We start from the raw sequence: 10,498 nt of genomic DNA on the forward strand, positions 1-10,498 counted from the left end.
TTGAGAATTTTAAAATGCTTAATTGCTTTTGCAAAAATTTAATTATTGATTAAATCGGATAAATTTCTTGATATTCGCTAAATTAATAATAAATAAATAATTTAAATATATTATATGTATACAAAATATATTATATTTTTTGAAGATCAAAATATATTATATATAAAATAAAAACTTTGATTAATTTGCCGAAAGCAATCAAAATATAGTTTTGTTTTTGAGTATCTATTCTCACTTAATATTTTCGGCCCAAAGAATCAATTATCTGTTATTGGAGTTTAGTCACGGATTAATTATTGTGTGTATTACGGTCCACACAGCAGTGTGAATCAAGGTCCAAAATATTATCCTGAATATTATAAGTAAAAATAATGTACATTATGTGTTAAAATAATATACATTATGTTTTGAAATAATGTAAATTACGTGTTAGAATAATGTACATTATGTGTTAAAATAATATACATTATGTGTTAGAATAATGAAACATCTAGAGTAATATAATGTACATTATGTTTTAAAATCATGTAGATTATGCTTTACAATAATGTACATTATAATTTATAAAAATATATATTACAGGTGGACGCGCGAAAAAATAAAATTAAGCAAAACGACGTCGTTTTTAGACCATGATCCACATAGCTGTGTGGATCACGGTCCATGCAATTACTATTGTTGATCATGTGATCACCCATTTAGAATGACAAATAATTGTGTGGCTCACTGCTCAAAACGACGTTGTTTTGATGTTAAAAAAAAAAAAGAAGAAGAGGAAATTACACTTTTGGTCCCGTGACTATTAGGGCCTTGTTAATTTCAGTACATAACTTTAAAAACTAACAATTTAGTATCTTAACTATGCAATTTTTAACACATTTGGTCCAACCGGCCAAATATCGCCGGAAAAATATAAACTCATTTTAATTATTTGAGGTAAAATAATGTATTTTATGAGTTAGAATAATTCACTTTATATGTGTTAGGATAATTAAATTTATAGGATAAGATAATGTGTTTTATGAGTAAGAATAATAAGTGTTAGAATAATGTATTTTTGATATATTGTATTTTTATTCAAAATTAATCAAATAAACATTATTGCTAAGTACCTGGTGCATACTGCAGATAGTATTTGTTCACATATATATACTTTCTCAACCAAAACACAAAGAGCTAATAACACCTCCACTGAGACTTGAACTTACAACCTTCCAAATAAAAATCCAACCCGGATACCATTAGACCACATAGTCCTGGTATATTATTTGCTCATTAATTGAGTTATAATTGACTTTTAGAAAGAAAGAAACCTCATTTTAAAAACTTAAATGGCATTAATTAAAACGGAAAACAAATGCTCCGTATCACTATCACAGTACCGTCCTTTTCTTTTCTTTTCTTTTTTTGGAATATATATATTAAAAACTATACTATTTTAGTGGAAGTGTGTGTTTGATGTGTATATGGACTAAAATAATTTTCCATTTTTATAATACCATATTAAAATATAAAGGCACATATATATGGTATATACCTAGAGAATTAATACTCACTATTTAAGGGGTACACGCGATAAACTTTCATGCATAATAATCAGTAATAGGAAATTTTATTTTTGGTTCTATAATTATCGGATTTTGTTAATTTTAATCCATAATTTTTAAAATTGTTAATTTAGTACAATGACTATGCAATTTTTGTCAATTTTGGTCACTTCAAAAATTACATAATCACGGTATTAAATTGACACTTTTAAAAGTCGGGAACTGAAATTAACAAGACACCTATATTCATAGGATCAAAATTGAAATTTCCTCTAATATGTAAATCATATATGAGAGTTAAATTACATTAGAAAGATCTAACTTATCAGAGATTTATGTTCATCTACTCAACCACTCCTTTTAATGGTAGAATTTTTTTCCCCTCAACATAAATTATAAATGATTTTTTAATTATATTACTTTTATTAGTACATGAATTAAATTGCATACAATTAAGATATAAAAAATTAGATTGTACAAAATTATACAATATAGAGACTGAAAATTTTATATAATATATAGGAAAAAGTGCGCTTTTTTAGTTCCTCTTATGTGTTTCGATGCGATTTGATTTTGAGAGATGGCGTCTACGTTTTAAGGTTTGTTTTTTTCTTTTGTTAGAAGATTCCTGAATTGTGGTATTCATATATTGATTACGGAAACACGTTTTATGTAAGATTTTATGGAGCAACGTGATGTTCCTCTTTTATTGTAATCTATGTTCTATGTCTGGATTTCTATGGATGGATGATATATTTTAATTTGATTGGTTTTGTTTAAAAATATATATATATATATATATATATATATATACAAATTGTAATATTAAATTAAAGAAGTAAAAAACGAGGAACAAACATTTGATAAACAATGGATAATGTGCATCAAGTGGTGGAGTAGATGAGACATGAGAGCACACATGGTCACCAAACCAAACACGTGCGGTACAACAGCGTTTCGTGAAATCTTATTGGTCCCGACCTATGACGAGGATGTGAAAAATAAGAGTAGAAAGAAGCGCAACAATCTTAGAGAGTGTGGTTGAGTGAAATAGACTTAACCAAATGTAAGGATTTGATCTTTAATTTTGAAAATGGAACAGTTTTAAATCTTCAATCAAACTGTTCCACTCAAAAGAGATCCCTATAATCTAATGAAAGGATTAGTCATTGTGTCCGACAATGTAAACTCTAAGTAAAAAAAAAAAGAAGAAAAAAGGCGCAAGATGGTCTGTCCAGATCAAGTACAACCACCCATCCGTATTGAGCAAAACATTGAGTACAAATTGCAAGATAAGGATCCCGCACAGCCGTTAAAATTGGTTTTGTTTGTTGGGCTCTACAATCGTATATTCGTATATCATGGATCATGTTACAGTGCATTGTGAACACTGATGTATGTGTATGTGTTTTAATGTTATGAGTTTTTTTATATTTTATGTTATGAAATTATGTGTATCTTAAGAGTATGAATTATACATGTATACTAAACGAATTAGTAATTGTGTCTTATGTTATGAATTTTTGTATCTTGTATTGTGAAATTGTGTGTCTTGAACACAAATTATGTACCTAAATCAGATATGAAAATTAAGTAAATATATAACATATGTATGTGTCTTAAGTTGAAATTTTTGTGTCTTGTGTTGTGAAATTATGTACCTTACGAGTATGAAATTTGTATCTCGTTGTTTCGGTTCAAGGTCCATAATGCTATGTGGATGATTCATGATATAAATTGCCCACATTCTATACTCTCATTTTCTACTCCCTATAATGTGGCATTGCTTTATATAAGGAGGATCATGATTTTTATCAATTCTTTTTTTTTATATTCCTACTCAATAAATTTGTATACTTACAAGGTATTTGGTTGGAGAGAATTACAATTCCATTCCCACATAACTCCGAAGGCACGCAACGGATGCAAAAACGGTGTCGTTTTACTTCTTTTTAAAAAAAAAAATCATTTTCAATTGCCGTTAGTTACGTAAACATATGTTCATAATTTATAATTTCACATTCTGAATGTATAGTTAAGAAATTATGGATGTGTAGTTATACAATTCTGAATGTATAGTTATGAAGTTATGGATGTGTAGTTATGCATGCAATTCATAATGTATAGTTATGAAGTTATGGATGTGTAGTTATGCATGCAATTCTGAATGTATAGTTATGAAGTTATAATTTGACATTCTGAATGTATAGTTATGAAGTTATGTATGCAATTCTGAATGTATAGTTATGAAGTTATGGATGTGTAGTTATGCAATTCTGCATGTATAGTTATGAAGTTGTGGATGTGTAGTTATGCAATTCTGAATGTATAGTTATGAAGTTATGGATGTGTAGTTATGCAATCCTGAATGTATAGTTATGAAGTTATGGATGTGTAGTTATATATGCAATTCTGAATATATAGTTATGAAGTTATGGATGTGTAGTTATGCAATCCTGAATGTATACTTATGAAGTTAATGGATGTATAGTTATGCAATTCTGAATGTCTAGTTATGAAGTTATGGGTGTGTAGTTATGCAATTCTGAATATATACTTATGAAGTTATTGATGTATAGTTCAAATTATGCACAACATAACACCGTTACTGACAATTAAAACTAATTTTTTTAAAAAAAAAGTTAAACGTCAAATGACGTCGTTTTTGCAATCGTGTGCACCATGCATGTTGCACAGCATAACGCTCCCGCAAATTCCTTCGTTTTTGGGGCATTAGGTTATAAGAATTTGCTTGCTTTTAAAATTATATGAGAACGAAATTGTAATTCCTTCTAAACAAATGGCCGTTAGATTTTGTTAGTGCAAATTAATGTGAGCTTATATGCACAAAAATTGAAGAAGTGATTGGATAGCATGTTTTATGTGAAAAGTCGAATAAGAAAAATTAGGGACCATTTTGAACTGGGTCAGATCGAAATTTCACTATCGATGTTGTCAATTTACGCTAAGATCCTTATATTGTTACTTAATTGGCATCAGTTAAAAGTAATTTTCTCTTAGAACTAAAGTTAAAAAAAAAAAAAATCAAATAAACGTTATAAGTAGAACAAATAGTCTAATTAAGTTTCCAAGTGCACAAAAAAATTATTTTAAATTTTATTTTATAATAATTATTAATTCATAAAATATATTGTTACATTTTTATTAAAAATATTACATATTTAAAATTTATCTCACACGAGATAATTTTATACAAATTTTTTTGTTAATATTATCATACCAATTAACATCTCCGACAATGCCTTGGAATATATCCCTACTAGGGGGTACTAACACAAATTTTTGAGTTAATTATCGAAATTGTTCATTGACAATAGCAAAATTATCAATTTGGTCATTAATTTTTTTTTTTTGATCAATTAAATCCTTCGACTTTAAAAATCTTAACCAATTTGATCCTCTATTTGTTTTGCCGTTAGACATCCGTTAATTCGGAACCAAATTGATAATTTCACTATAGTCAAATGACCATTTTGGTAATTAACTTTTCGCTATTGTCCGCAATAACTTGTCATTTATTTTTTAAATTTAATAATATAATATTGATTAAATATAATATATTTATATTTGATTGACCAAATTGACCTGGGGTATGTACGAGTCAATAAGTTCGCTATAGAATAAGGGTAAAATGGTGAAAGGAAATAATTGTAGTAATAGTATTTCGTAGATGGATGTAAGAATATTACAAAGAATATATTGTAGTCCAACTGAATATGATCTTTTTTTTTTGAAACATCCAACTGAATATGATTTGTAATGCCAAGACAATGCAATATTTATACAATGTGTGAGGCCAAGAAACTTCATAAAATCGTGGTGGGTCCTGAGACTAACTCAAGGCCCACGCAGTGGGCTGTGTGACTACAATCGTTATGCTGTGCAACTGTGTGCACCCTACATAATGCATAGTACAATGTTGAGAACGACGCCGTTTCACTATGGTGGAGTAACGGTGTCGTTAGTGGCACCGTTTAACTCTACCAATCAATTTTTTTTTTTCTCACCATTGTCAACTGATATCTACTTCTTCTTCAGGTATCATGCATTTTATGGATATATAGTTCACTAATTCTGAATTTATAGTTCATTAATTCTGAATATATAGTTCATTCTTTCTGAATACACAGACGCAGCGAACTGCCATAAGCCAAAACAGAGTACCAGTAACTGGTGTGGATATATAATTCACCAATTCTGGATATATAGTTCATTAATTATGAATATATAGTTCACTAATTCTCGATATATATATAGTTCATTAATTCTGGATATATATTTCACTAATTCTGAATTTATAGTTCATTAATTCTGAATATATAGTTCATTCATTCTGAATACACAGACGCAACGAACTGCCATGAGCCAAAACAGAGTACCAGTAACCGATGTAGATGTATAGTTTATTAATTCTGGATATATAGTTCAAATTATGCACAGCATAACGCTGTTAACAGCAATCGAAAATGATTTTTTTAAAAGTCAGACGACGTCGTTTTTAATCAAAACGACGTCATTTTGCAATTGTGTGCACCACGGCATAATTCGCGGTGTGACTAAATCAAGGCCAATGCCCAAGGTCCTGAGATGGACTCTGGGGCATGGATGGCTAGCGGCTTGGGGTGGGCTTCAGAAGTCGGCCCTGGGGCCCTTGTTCTGTATTTAGGTCGTGGATTCTTCTTGAAATGTCCAGATAATCTTTTTATATCTTAAGATTGGACTCCCGAACTCTAAATTTCCATTATTGAATCATTTCAAATATCTCTATCAACATTTTTTTATTGAATATTTGAATTAGTGATTACCCAATACAATATGATTCTCTTTTGGTGGTCGTGAACAAAGATTTGAGTATCTTCTTGTTCCGGAAAAAAATATACTCGTAAAAAGTTATAAAATTCATAAGGAGACATGTTGTCAACGTGTCATAGTCAAGCACATGTGGGAACCACACACCAAGCTTAGCCGCAAGCTGGATGACACGTCACTAGTGATGAATATAATTGATTGAGAAAAATTTTATCCAAACAAAAAAAAAAAAAAAAGACATTTCATGTGAGACCAATATCAAATATATAATGTGTACTAAAAGTGTAATTTATTATTATTTTTTTAAAAAAATTCTATATGGGTGACAATAAAAACACGTAATCACTATATGAGTCTATGTATGGATAAACTCAATTCATGTGTAATAACTTACAAATCACACATGAGATGTAAACCGCATTAGGAAGATGGAGTTTTGGAAAGGCTATTAAGTAACATTTGTGTTGTATTAAGAAAATATGTAGGTTTGCACTAGTATATATAATTCAATTTGTTAAAAAATTTGGATTAATATTACATATGTTCTCTCCTCCTCTTCTCCCACATATGTTCTCTCTCGTGTACATATATAGGAGTGCAAATCAAATATGTTTTTTAAGGAATTTTTATTTTCAAATTTGTTGAAAATTTTCTAAAATTGATTTATTTATTGAAATTAAATATCATTTTGAATTTGAAAATTAAGTCATTTGTAGGGCCGGTTCAGGGCATGTTTGCCCAGGGTCGCTAAAAATTAGGGACCCAATTGCAAAAAAAAAAAAGTTACATATATATATATATATATATATATATATATATGTGGGGAAGGGATCATGTGCATTTGTTGCTTTCCGTGCGGATGTGCGGTGGATTAATGTGCGTGAGGTTTATACTTAATGTGCGTGAGATTTGTACTCAATGTGCCTGAGATTTGTACTTAATGTGCGTCATGTTAATATGCGTGAGTTTTGTACTTAATGTGTCTGAGTATTGTGTTTAATGTGCGTGAGATTTGTGCTTAATGTGCGTGAGTATTTCAGAATTACGAGCTCAGAAGGAAGCAGAACAGAAACTCACGCACATTAACGCCCAAGCTTCTTGTTACTTCTTCCTTCAATTTAGCCATGGATTCTGGATTATCAGCTACCTTCAATGCAGTTGAATGTTTATATAAATGACGCACGCACAGTAAAATTTGCACAACAGCAAAGTGTGGATTTCTGTTGTATTATTTCCATAATTCTTAACCACCATAGCTCGCCTCCGCATCATCATCATCAGGGAGGGGGCAAATGGCTACTGGGGATGGGGAAGAAGCTGACATCAATATTTTCTGCTGCATTTTACACATTCACGCACATTAAGTACAAATCTCAGGCACATTAAACACAACACTCACGCACATTGAGTACAAATCTCGCGCACATTAATCCACCGCACATCCGCACGGGAACCTTTCACTATATATATATATATATATATATATATATATGTATATATATATATATATATATATGTATATATATATATATATATATATACATATATATATATATATATATATATATATATATATATAGATTTTGGATCCAGTGAGGTTACCTTTGTCAGGCGAGGTGGTGAGGCTTGATCTGGTACGTTTGTTTGGGTTTTTGGATGGATTAGATTTGGCTGAATATAATGCCCTGTGCGTGTGATTTATTTGCATGTGGGGGTGTTGTTGTCTTTTTGGTAGTGTCTTAATTAGGGTGTAATAATTAATTAGCAGATTTTATGGGCTTGTGCACTACTTAATTATGATATTGTATCGGGTGTGTGCAATTTGTTTTCCCGTGTGTGCATTTGGCTTCAATTCTTTGTTATGCTGTGTGTGCAATTTGTTTTCCCGTGTGTGCGTTTGGCTTAAATTCTTTGTTATGACGGGTATGATCAATCAGCGGTATGGTTGTGGTTTTTGTTGCATGTTGATTCCGTTATTCAATTTAAAAATTAATGAACAGAAGTTTGCGTTGTCTTATGAAGTTTTTCTGTGTGCATTTTATGTGTTCGGCTTGTGCGTTGGGTCACAAATAGGTTGACAAGTTTTCAGGCCAAATATCTCTTATTTGGACTGTCAACTAGAATTGAGGCAAACTTTTACCATATTTTTATAGCTTGGTTTTTGTTTTTTTACGTAAAGCAATTTTGGTATGTGTATTTTAATTGTAACATGTTATGATCTATTAACGGTTGTTGTGTTGTTATTTTATATATTTATTTGGTGCTTTTTATTGTTATGGTCTGTGCGATTGGGGTTTACAAGGGGTGTGTGTGTGTGTGTGTGTGTGTTTTTTTTTTTTTGTTTTTTTTTCTTTTTTTTTTTTGGGTTTAAAATTTACACTAGATTCTAGTAGGTCTGACGTTTGTTCGGTTTAGTTTTTGGGCTTGTGCGTTGGGTTCTTAACTCAACGCACCGACTTAACTAAATGGCTGCACAGACAGAACATAACCCATAACACACTTCTATTAAGGTTGCACATATCTCTTTCCGGTTGCACCTTCATTGTTGAGTAGATATTCCACCGCAAAATACTATTACAGAGTACAAATGTTTAAATACAACTCACACTCTATCAACAATAATTTATAACCGTAAATATATTATTCACACTCTATCCTTAGCATGGAATATATTCCAATCTATTCCTAACCATATATAGCTCTAATATTACAATTACTTATACACCCTTATGCATAGACGGAAAATAAATCTCTTTCAATCTCACCCTTTGGTATGTTATGATTTAATGGATGAGATGAGGCCCCATTATCTCACCCCTCTAAGTGACCTCATGGGATCCGAAGCATATATATATATATATATATATATATATATATATATATATATATATATATATATATATATATATATATATATATATATATATATATGGAGTATATTAGATGTTGTAGGAAACTAGGAATTGGTAATTTGTGTATAGAGTTTTAATCACTTAAGCTTTAGGAGACGTGGAAGGCGGCAAAATTTGTGGTGCAATAAGCCAATAAAATGTCGAACCTATATTTTTTTTGGAACGGTCATGGTCATCTAGTAGCCAATATCGTATTAACTAATTAGCTTGTATTTTGTGGGCAATGTGTCCCCCTTAATCACCCTTAACAAACCCAATGCATAATTTACTACTGAAAAAACAAAAGAGGTGAAATTGCTATTGCCTTTATTAATGTTGGTATTATAGAAATGAGTTAATTTCATTTTTTGTCCTAGATTTATATGTGACAATTCGCTTTTAGTTATTTTTTTCAAAACATATTCATTTGGTTCTAGTATTATTGTGACATGATCATTTTTTGTCCTTCATTAACAAAAATGTTTAAATTTCATAAAATCCAAAAGCATTTAGGTCTTCAATTATGAATTTTTTCAAAAATAAAAATAAAAATATAGCGGGTCAATCCACTTTGTATAAAAAAGATGAAAATTTTCTTGTATTTAACGACATTTTAACGATTTTGTTGACAAAGGACCAAAATTGGTCATGCCGTAATAATATTATTACCAAAATGAGATATTCTGAAAAAGAAATGGACTGTCACATATAAATTTAAGATAAAAAATAGAATTAACTCTTATAGAAATATAAAGTTGACAATGCAAGTATAAGCGTGTTATTTAAAAGAGACTACAAAGAGTGGAATTTAAAAGAGACTACAAAGAGAGTAAGAAAGTTGGCTGAACTAAGTATCGATGGGTGCCATAGGTAGAATCATGAGAATAAGTTTGAGGCCCACATGGGTAGCTCAACTGGTCATAGAGGTGAAACTTTGAAAGAATGACCAGGGATCGAGTCTCACCAGCGGCAGTGTGGGAGCACCCTCTCAAAGTGAGGGCAGTGAGCACGACTCATGATTTACATCCTCCCAAATGCTCTGTCGGGCCTTTAGGGTAGCGGTCAATGGTTAACAAATTTCACATACCACATCATCTCTTGTAGCTTAGAGGAAGTTGAGGCCTAAGCAATTCTTGAGGGAATGCAACTCACTTGGGATAGGGGATTTTTACGTGCAGAAGTTGAATGTACTTGTGAAAGAGTGATCAAATGGCTAACGAATGATAAGTT

This window comes from Ipomoea nil, unplaced genomic scaffold (genome assembly GCF_001879475.1).
Source record: "Ipomoea nil cultivar Tokyo-kokei standard unplaced genomic scaffold, Asagao_1.1 scaffold1407, whole genome shotgun sequence".
Lineage (NCBI taxonomy): Eukaryota > Viridiplantae > Streptophyta > Magnoliopsida > Solanales > Convolvulaceae > Ipomoea > Ipomoea nil.